Below are 10,837 nucleotides of genomic sequence, written 5' to 3'. Positions count from 1 at the left end.
GGCCCTCTATCAGAGTCCAGAGTTTTGAGAAACTTAATTTTTCGCCCAAAAAACAAAAAAAACAAAAGGGGTACCACTGTCGTTTTTTTTTCGGGTCGAAATTTTGAGTTTCGATATCTCAGCTCTGGAAGGGTCTAGAGCCTCCATTTTTGCACTCAGGTTTAAGTCTCATGGCCCTCTATCAGAGTCCAGAGTTTTGAGAAACTTAATTTTTCGCCCAAAAAACAAAAAAAACAAAAGGGGTACCACTGTCGTTTTTTTTTCGGGTCGAAATTTTGAGTTTCGATATCTCAGCTCTGGAAGGGTCTAGAGCCTCCATTTTTGCACTCAGGTTTAAGTCTCATGGCCCTCTATCAGAATCCAGAGTTTTGAGAATATTGGAGAAACTTAATTTTTCGCCCAAAAAACAAAAAAACAAAAGGGGTACCACTGTCGTTTTTTTTTTTTCGGGTCGAAATTTTGAGTTTCGATATCTCAGCTCTGGAAGGGTCTAGAGCCTCCATTTTTGCACTCAGGTTTAAGTCTCATGGCCCTCTATCAGAGTCCAGAGGTTTGAGAAACTTAATTTTTCGCCCAAAAAACAAAAAAAACAAAAGGGGTACCACTGTCGTTTTTTTTTTCGGGTCGAAATTTTGAGTTTCGATATCTAAGCTCTGGAAGGGTCTAGAGCCTCCATTTTTGCACTCAGGTTTAAGTCTCATGGCCCTCTATCAGAATCCAGAGTTTTGAGAAGATTGGAGAAACTTAATTTTTCGCCCGAAAAAAAAAAAACGAAAGGGGTACCACTGTCGTTTTTTTTTCGGGTCGAATTTTTGAGTTTCGATATCTCAGCTCTGGAAGGGTCTAGAGCCTCAATTTTTGCACTCAGGTTTAAGTCTCATGGCCCTCTATCAGAATCCAGAGTTTTGAGAAGATTGGAGAAACTTAATTTTTCACCCAAAAAACAAAAAAAAACAAAAGGGGTACCACTGTCGTTTTTTTTTTCGGGTCGAAATTTTGAGTCTCGATATCTCAGCTCTGGAAGAGTCTAGAGCCTCAATTTTTGCACTCAGGTTTAAGTCTCATGGCCCTCTATCAGAATCCAGAGTTTTGAGAAGATTGGAGAAACTTAATTTTTCACCCAAAAAACAAAAAAAACAAAAGGGGTACCACTGTCGTTTTTTTTTTCGGGTCGAAATTTTGAGTCTCGATATCTCAGCTCTGGAAGAGTCTAGAGCCTCAATTTTTGCACTCAGGTTTAAGTCTCATGGCCCTCTATCAGAATCCAGAGTTTTGAGAAGATTGGAGAAACTTAATTTTTCGCCCAAAAAACAAAAAAAACAAAAGGGGTACCACTGTCGGTTTTTTTCAGGTCGAAATTTTGAGTTTCGATATCTCAGCTCTGGAAGGGTCTAGAGCCTCCATTTTTGCACTCAGGTTTAAGTCTCATGGCCCTCTATCAGAATCCAGAGTTTTGAGAAGATTGGAGAAACTTAATTTTTCGCCCAAAAAACAAAAAAACAAAAGGGGTACCACTGTCGTTTTTTTTTTCGGGTCGAAATTTTGAGTTTCGATATCTCAGCTCTGGAAGGGTCTAGAGCCTCAATTTTTGCACTCAGGTTTAAGTCTCATGGCCCTCTATCAGAATCCAGAGTTTTGAGAAGATTGGAGAAACTTAATTTTTCGCCCAAAAAACAAAAAAACAAAAGGGGTACCACTGTCGTTTTTTTTTTCGGGTCAAAATTTTGAGTTTCAATATCTCAGCTCTGGAAGGGTCTAGAGCCTCCATTTTTGCACTCAGGTTTAAGTCTCATGGCCCTCTATCAGAGTCCAGAGTTTTGAGAAACTTAATTTTTCGCCCAAAAAACAAAAGGGGTACCACTGTCGTTTTTTTTTCGGGTCGAAATTTTGAGTTTCGATATCTCAGCTCTGGAAGGGTCTAGAGCCTCCATTTTTGCACTCAGGTTTAAGTCTCATGGCCCTCTATCAGAATCCAGAGTTTTGAGAAGATTGGAGAAACTTAATTTTTCGCCCAAAAAACAAAAAAAACAAAAGGGGTACCACTGTCGTTTTTTTTTCGGGTCGAATTTTTGAGTTTCGATATCTCAGCTCTGGAAGGGTCTAGAGCCTCAATTTTTGCACTCAGGTTTAAGTCTCATGGCCCTCTATCAGAATCCAGAGTTTTGAGAAGATTGGAGAAACTTTATTTTTCACCCAAAAAACAAAAAAAACAAAAGGGGTACCACTGTCGGTTTTTTTTCGGGTCGAAATTTTGAGTTTCGATATCTCAGCTCTGGAAGGGTCTAGAGCCTCAATTTTTGCACTCAGGTTTAAGTCTCATGGCCCTCTATCAGAATCCAGAGTTTTGAGAAGATTGGAGAAACTTAATTTTTCACCCAAAAAACAAAAAAAACAAAAGGGGTACCACTGTCGTTTTTTTTTCGGGTCGAAATTTTGAGTCTCGATATCTCAGCTGTGGAAGGGTCTAGAGCCTCAATTTTTGCACTCAGGTTTAAGTCTCATGGCCCTCTATCAGAATCCAGAGTTTTGAGAAGATTGGAGAAACTTAATTTTTCGCCCAAAAAACTAAAAAAACAAAAGGGGTACCACTGTCGTTTTTTTTTCGGGTCGAAATTTTGAGTTTCGATATCTCAGCTCTGGAAGGGTCTAGAGCCTCAATTTTTGCACTCAGGTTTAAGTCTCATGGCCCTCTATCAGAATCCAGAGTTTTGAGAAGATTGGAGAAACTTAATTTTTCACCCAAAAAACAAAAAAAACAAAAGGGGTACCACTGTCGTTTTTTTTTTCGGGTCGAAATTTTGAGTCTCGATATCTCAGCTCTGGAAGGGTCTAGAGCCTCAATTTTTGCACTCAGGTTTAAGTCTTATGGCCCTCTATCAGAGTCCAGAGTTTTGAGAAACTTAATTTTTCACCCAAAAAACAAAAAAAACAAAAGGGGTACCACTGTCGTTTTTTTTTTCGGGTCGAAATTTTGAGTCTCGATATCTCAGCTCTGGAAGGGTCTAGAGCCTCCATTTTTGCACTCAGGTTTAAGTCTCATGGCCCTCTATCAGAATCCAGAGTTTTGAGAAGATTGGAGAAACTTAATTTTTCGCCCAAAAAACAAAAAAAACAAAAGACCACTGACCACTGAAAAAAACCACTGTCGTTTTTTTTTCGGGTTGAAATTTTGAGTTTCGATATCTCAGCTCTGGAAGGGTCTAGAGCCTCCATTTTTGCACTCAGGTTTAAGTCTCATGGCCCTCTATCAGAGTCCAGAGTTTTGAGAAGATTGGAGAAACTTAATTTTTCGCCCAAAAAACAAAAAAAACAAAAGGGGTACCACTGTCGTTTTTTTTTCGGGTCGAAATTTTGAGTTTCGATATCTCAGCTCTGGAAGGGTCTAGAGCCTCAATTTTTGCACTCGGGTTTAAGTCTCATGGCCCTCTATCAGAATCCAGAGTTTTGAGAAGATTGGAGAAACTTAATTTTTCACCCAAAAAACAAAAAAAACAAAAGGGGTACCACTGTCGTTTTTTTTTCGGGTCGAAATTTTGAGTCTCGATATCTCAGCTCTGGAAGGGTCTAGAGCCTCAATTTTTGCACTCAGGTTTAAGTCTCATGGCCCTCTATCAGAATCCAGAGTTTTGAGAAGATTGGAGAAACTTAATTTTTCGCCCAAAAAACAAAAAAAACAAAAGGGGTACCACTGTCGTTTTTTTTTCGGGTCGAAATTTTGAGTTTCGATATCTCAGCTCTGGAAGGGTCTAGAGCCTCAATTTTTGCACTCAGGTTTAAGTCTCATGGCCCTCTATCAGAATCCAGAGTTTTGAGAAGATTGGAGAAACTTAATTTTTCACCCAAAAAACAAAAAAAACAAAAGGGGTACCACTGTCGTTTTTTTTTCGGGTCGAAATTTTGAGTCTCGATATCTCAGCTCTGGAAGGGTCTAGAGCCTCCATTTTTGCACTCAGGTTTAAGTCTTATGGCCCTCTATCAGAGTCCAGAGTTTTGAGAAACTTAATTTTTCACCCAAAAAACAAAAAAAACTAAAGGGGTACCACTGTCGTTTTTTTTTCGGGTCGAAATTTTGAGTTTCGATATCTCAGCTCTGGAAGGGTCTAGAGCCTCCATTTTTGCACTCAGGTTTAAGTCTCATGGCCCTCTATCAGAGTCCAGAGTTTTGAGAAGATTGGAGAAACTTAATTTTTCGCCCAAAAAACAAAAAAAACAAAAGGGGTACCACTGTTGTTGTTTTTTCGGGATTGAAATTTTGAGTTTCGATATCTCAGCTCTGGAAGGGTCTAGAGCCTCCATTTTTGCACTCAGGTTTAAGTCTCATGGCCCTCTATCAGAATCCAGAGTTTTGAGAAGATTGGAGAAACTTAATTTTTCGCCCAAAAAACAAAAAAAACAAAAGGGGTACCACTGTCGTTTTTTTTTTCGGGTCGAAATTTTGAGTTTCGATATCTCAGCTCTGGAAGGGTCTAGAGCCTCAATTTTTGCACTCGGGTTTAAGTCTCATGGCCCTCTATCAGAATCCAGAGTTTTGAGAAGATTGGAGAAACTTAATTTTTCGCCCAAAAAACAAAAAAACAAAAGGGGTACCACTGTCGTTTTTTTTTTTCGGGTCGAAATTTTGAGTTTCGATATCTCAGCTCTGGAAGGGTCTAGAGCCTCCATTTTTGCACTCAGGTTTAAGTCTCATGGCCCTCTATCAGAGTCCAGAGTTTTGAGAAACTTAATTTTTCGCCCAAAAAACAAAAAAAACAAAAGGGGTACCACTGTCGTTTTTTTTTTCGGGTCGAAATTTTGAGTTTCGATATCTCAGCTCTGGAAGGGTCTAGAGCCTCCATTTTTGCACTCAGGTTTAAGTCTCATGGCCCTCTATCAGAATCCAGAGTTTTGAGAAGATTGGAGAAACTTAATTTTTCGCCCAAAAAAACAAAAAAACAAAAGGGGTACCACTGTCGTTTTTTTTTCGGGTCGAAATTTTGAGTCTCGATATCTCAGCTGTGGAAGGGTCTAGAGCCTCAATTTTTGCACTCAGGTTTAAGTCTCATGGCCCTCTATCAGAATCCAGAGTTTTGAGAAGATTGGAGAAACTTAATTTTTCGCCCAAAAAACTAAAAAAACAAAAGGGGTACCACTGTCGTTTTTTTTTTCGGGTCGAAATTTTGAGTTTCGATATCTCAGCTCTGGAAGGGTCTAGAGCCTCAATTTTTGCACTCAGGTTTAAGTCTCATGGCCCTCTATCAGAGTCCAGAGTTTTGAGAAACTTAATTTTTCACCCAAAAAACAAAAAAAACAAAAGGGGTACCACTGTCGTTTTTTTTTTCGGGTCGAAATTTTGAGTTTCGATATCTCAGCTCTGGAAGGGTCTAGAGCCTCCATTTTTGCACTCAGGTTTAAGTCTCATGGCCCTCTATCAGAATCCAGAGTTTTGAGAAGATTGGAGAAACTTAATTTTTCGCCCAAAAAACAAAAAAAACAAAAGACCACTGACCACTGAAAAAAACCACTGTCGTTTTTTTTTCGGGTCGAAATTTTGAGTTTCGATATCTCAGCTCTGGAAGGGTCTAGAGCCTCCATTGTTGCACTCAGGTTTAAGTCTCATGGCCCTCTATCAGAGTCCAGAGTTTTGAGAAGATTGGAGAAACTTAATTTTTCGCCCAAAAAACAAAAAAAACAAAAGGGGTACCACTGTCGTTTTTTTTTCGGGTCGAAATTTTGAGTCTCGATATCTCAGCTCTGGAAGGGTCTAGAGCCTCAATTTTTGCACTCAGGTTTAAGTCTCATGGCCCTCTATCAGAATCCAGAGTTTTGAGAAGATTGGAGAAACTTAATTTTTCGCCCAAAAAACAAAAAAAACAAAAGGGGTACCACTGTCGTTTTTTTTTCGGGTCGAAATTTTGAGTTTCGATATCTCAGCTCTGGAAGGGTCTAGAGCCTCAATTTTTGTACTCAGGTTTAAGTCTGATGGCCCTCTATCAGAATCCAGAGTTTTGAGAAGATTGGAGAAACTTAATTTTTCACCCAAAAAACGAAAAAAACAAAAGGGGTACCACTGTCGTTTTTTTTTCGGGTCGAAATTTTGAGTCTCGATATCTCAGCTCTGGAAGGGTCTAGAGCCTCAATTTTTGCACTCAGGTTTAAGTCTTATGGCCCTCTATCAGAGTCCAGAGTTTTGAGAAACTTAATTTTTCACCCAAAAAACAAAAAAAACAAAAGGGGTACCACTGTCGTTTTTTTTTCGGGTCGAAATTTTGAGTTTCGATATCTCAGCTCTGGAAGGGTCTAGAGCCTCCATTTTTGCACTCAGGTTTAAGTCTCATGGCCCTCTATCAGAATCCAGAGTTTTGAGAAGATTGGAGAAACTTAATTTTTCGCCCAAAAAAACAAAAAAACAAAAGGGGTACCACTGTCGTTTTTTTTTCGGGTCGAAATTTTGAGTCTCGATATCTCAGCTGTGGAAGGGTCTAGAGCCTCAATTTTTGCACTCAGGTTTAAGTCTCATGGCCCTCTATCAGAATCCAGAGTTTTGAGAAGATTGGAGAAACTTAATTTTTCGCCCAAAAAACTAAAAAAACAAAAGGGGTACCACTGTCGTTTTTTTTTCGGGTCGAAATTTTGAGTTTCGATATCTCAGCTCTGGAAGGGTCTAGAGCCTCAATTTTTGCACTCAGGTTTAAGTCTCATGGCCCTCTATCAGAATCCAGAGTTTTGAGAAGATTGGAGAAACTTAATTTTTCACCCAAAAAACAAAAAAAACAAAAGGGGTACCACTGTCGTTTTTTTTTTCGGGTCGAAATTTTGAGTCTCGATATCTCAGCTCTGGAAGGGTCTAGAGCCTCAATTTTTGCACTCAGGTTTAAGTCTTATGGCCCTCTATCAGAGTCCAGAGTTTTGAGAAACTTAATTTTTCACCCAAAAAACAAAAAAAACAAAAGGGGTACCACTGTCGTTTTTTTTTTCGGGTCGAAATTTTGAGTTTCGATATCTCAGCTCTGGAAGGGTCTAGAGCCTCCATTTTTGCACTCAGGTTTAAGTCTCATGGCCCTCTATCAGAATCCAGAGTTTTGAGAAGATTGGAGAAACTTAATTTTTCGCCCAAAAAACAAAAAAAAACAAAAGACCACTGACCACTGAAAAAAACCACTGTCGTTTTTTTTTCGGGTCGAAATTTTGAGTTTCGATATCTCAGCTCTGGAAGGGTCTAGAGCCTCCATTTTTGCACTCAGGTTTAAGTCTCATGGCCCTCTATCAGAGTCCAGAGTTTTGAGAAGATTGGAGAAACTTAATTTTTCGCCCAAAAAACAAAAAAAACAAAAGGGGTACCACTGTCGTTTTTTTTTTCGGGTCGAAATTTTGAGTTTCTATATCTTAGCTCTGGAAGGGTCTAGAGCCTCAATTTTTGCACTCAGGTTTAAGTCTCATGGCCCTCTATCAGAATCCAGAGTTTTGAGAAGATTGGAGAAACTTAATTTTTCACCCAAAAAACAAAAAAAACAAAAGGGGTACCACTGTCGTTTTTTTTTCGGGTCGAAATTTTGAGTCTCGATATCTCAGCTCTGGAAGGGTCTAGAGCCTCAATTTTTGCACTCAGGTTTAAGTGTCATGGCCCTCTATCAGAATCCAGAGTTTTGAGAAGATTGGAGAAACTTAATTTTTCGCCCAAAAAACAAAAAAAACAAAAGGGGTACCACTGTCGTTTTTTTTTCGGGTCGAAATTTTGAGTTTCGATATCTCAGCTCTGGAAGGGTCTAGAGCAGGGGTTCTCAAACATTTTGGTGCCAGGGACCCCTTTCAGGGGAAAAAAAATTCCAAGGACCCCCCTCATATTTATAACAGTTATTGAGCACAAAGTTAATGTGTGAGCGGCAAATGAAATATTTTTGCACAAAATGAATGGTCTCCACCCAGGGTACTATGCAGGAATTTCTAAATAGCCTACTGAGATAACGAAAGTGATCTTGCTAGGAATCACTTAGGATCCCTCACTTAGGAATTTTTGATGTTCTTGATCTACACATGTGCATTTTAAGGTGTTTTAAGGCCCCACAATTGGATAACTATAGATTTAGTAGAAGCATGTCAGTCAGTGGCATACATTTTTTTTTTTTTGTCAAGATGTCACGAAACACAATCACATATTCCAATCAGGAATGGCCTTAAAAAAGAAATGTTTCAATAATTAGGCCTATTCTGCACACAAATAAAGCCCATAAGCCTATAAATACAATGACAATGGCATTATGTTTAATAGGTGCGTGCGTTGTTAATTTGAGCTACTGTAATTAGCTAAAAAAAACATACAGTATATGTTAAATATATGAATCCATAATGTTAATCTCATGGGCACAGTATGTTTCTATTGACCTGCTTTTTCCTTTGTTAAAGTTGAGCTTGATTAATACTTTGCAAACTAATTGTTTCAGTCGTTTTTTAAAACTTGTATCTAAAACAGCTGTTTAGTTTATGTTAATAAAGGCCTACATCTTATCTCGCACTTTATGACCGTTGACTGAAACGTCGTGCGGGGAACTTTGAGTTCACTCCGACTCAAACATTTTGACATTGACGAGCTATCGTTGTTAGTCTGCTGAAGCACCTCAGACGAGAAGGTCAGTATCATCGCGATGTGCATCCTTGCAACCTCAGTTGTGGGTACGGCCCTGTCACTATGCACTTTTATTTTGATAATGATCAGACTTCTAATGTCAAATCTACAGTAGCAGTGCTAGAACTGACTATTGTGCGCGCACGCGAGACGCCGGGGCGCAATTACCTGGGAATTTTTCCTCAGCAGTGGAAACAGGAATACTCTTGTTTATGGTCATAGATAAGACAAGAGTGCATCATCCGAAACGGTAAAGTGTCAATTTTTTTATTTGTGTATAGGCTACATTATAAATGACTACAAAATGTAATGCCTTTTAAAAATACAGAAAAGAACCGGATGCGGGTTCATGCCGTCTCTCTGTCTCCTTTCTGGCGCACGTCCCGCAAAATCAACAGCAGCGAATAGTCTACTTGACGCAAAGACATAGATTATCTATCTATAGAAAACTTTAAGTGTCTACTTTGTATTGTTTTATGTTAAATGCTTTATATAAGTTACTTAGGAATAAACAGCATGTTTTCAGATGATAAAGAAAACATGACTCATAGCATGGAAAAAAACGTTAGGTTGTAAATTATTTCGCGGACCCCCTGGCTTTAGCTCGCGGACCCCCAGGGGTCCGCGGACCCCACTTTGAGAACCACTGGTCTAGAGCCTCCATTTTTGCACTCAGGTTTAAGTCTCATGGCCCTCTATCAGAATCCAGAGTTTTGAGAAGATTGGAGAAACTTAATTTTTCACCCAAAAAACAAAAAAAACAAAAGGGGTACCACTGTCGTTTTTTTTTCGGGTCGAAATTTTGAGTCTCGATATGTCAGCTCTGGAAGGGTCTAGAGCCTCCATTTTTGCACTCAGGTTTAAGTCTCATGGCCCTCTTTCAGAATTCAGAGTTTTGAGAAGATTGGAGAAACTTAATTTTTCGCCCAAAAAACAAAAAAAAACAAAAGGGGTACCACTGTGGTTTTTTTTCGGGTCGAAATTTTGAGTTTCGATATCTCAGCTCTGAAAGGGTCTAGAGCCTCCATTTTTGCACTCAGGTTTAAGTCTCATGGCCCTCTATCAGAATCCAGAGTTTTGAGAAGATTGGAGAAACTTAATTTTTCGCCCAAAAAACAAAAAAAACAAAAGGGGTACCACTGTCGTTTTTTTTTTCGGGTCGAAATTTTGAGTTTCTATATCTTAGCTCTGGAAGGGTCTAGAGCCTCAATTTTTGCACTCAGGTTTAAGTCTCATGGCCCTCTATCAGAATCCAGAGTTTTGAGAAGATTGGAGAAACTTAATTTTTCACCCAAAAAACAAAAAAAACAAAAGGGGTACCACTGTCGTTTTTTTTTCGGGTCGAAATTTTGAGTCTCGATATCTCAGCTCTGGAAGGGTCTAGAGCCTCAATTTTTGCACTCAGGTTTAAGTGTCATGGTCCTCTATCAGAATCCAGAGTTTTGAGAAGATTGGAGAAACTTAATTTTTCGCCCAAAAAACAAAAAAAACAAAAGGGGTACCACTGTCGTTTTTTTTTCGGGTCGAAATTTTGAGTTTCGATATCTCAGCTCTGGAAGGGTCTAGAGCCTCCATTTTTGCACTCAGGTTTAAGTCTCATGGCCCTCTATCAGAGTCCAGAGTTTTGAGAAGATTGGAGAAACTTAATTTTTCGCCCAAAAAACAAAAAAAACAAAAGGGGTACCACTGTCGTTTTTTTTTCGGGTCGAAATTTTGAGTTTCTATATCTCAGCTCTGGAAGGGTCTAGAGCCTCCATTTTTGCACTCAGGTTTAAGTCTCATGGCCCTCTATCAGAATCCAGAGTTTTGAGAAGATTGGAGAAACTTAATTTTTCGCCCAAAAAACAAAAAAAACAAAAGGGGTACTTTTTTTTTCGGGTCGAAATTTTGAGTTTCGATATCTCAGCTCTGGAAGGGTCTAGAGCCTCCATTTTTGCACTCAGGTTTAAGTCTCATGGCCCTCTATCAGAATCCAGAGTTTTGAGAAGATTGGAGAAACTTAATTTTTCGCCCAAAAAACAAAAAAAACAAAAGGGGTACTTTTTTTTTCGGGTCGAAATTTTGAGTTTCGATATCTCAGCTCTGGAAGGGTCTAGAGCCTCAATTTTTGCACTCAGGTTTAAGTCTCATGGCCCTCTATCAGAGTCCAGAGTTTTGAGAAACTTAATTTTTCGCCCAAAAAACAAAAAAAACAAAAGGGGTACCACTGTCGTTTTTTTTTCGGGTCGAAATTTTGAG

The sequence above is a fragment of the Pimephales promelas genome, chromosome 4 (assembly GCF_988280905.1).
Source record: "Pimephales promelas chromosome 4, fPimPro1.hap1.1, whole genome shotgun sequence".
NCBI lineage: Eukaryota > Metazoa > Chordata > Actinopteri > Cypriniformes > Leuciscidae > Pimephales > Pimephales promelas.
Note: the sequence above shows the minus strand (reverse complement) of the source record.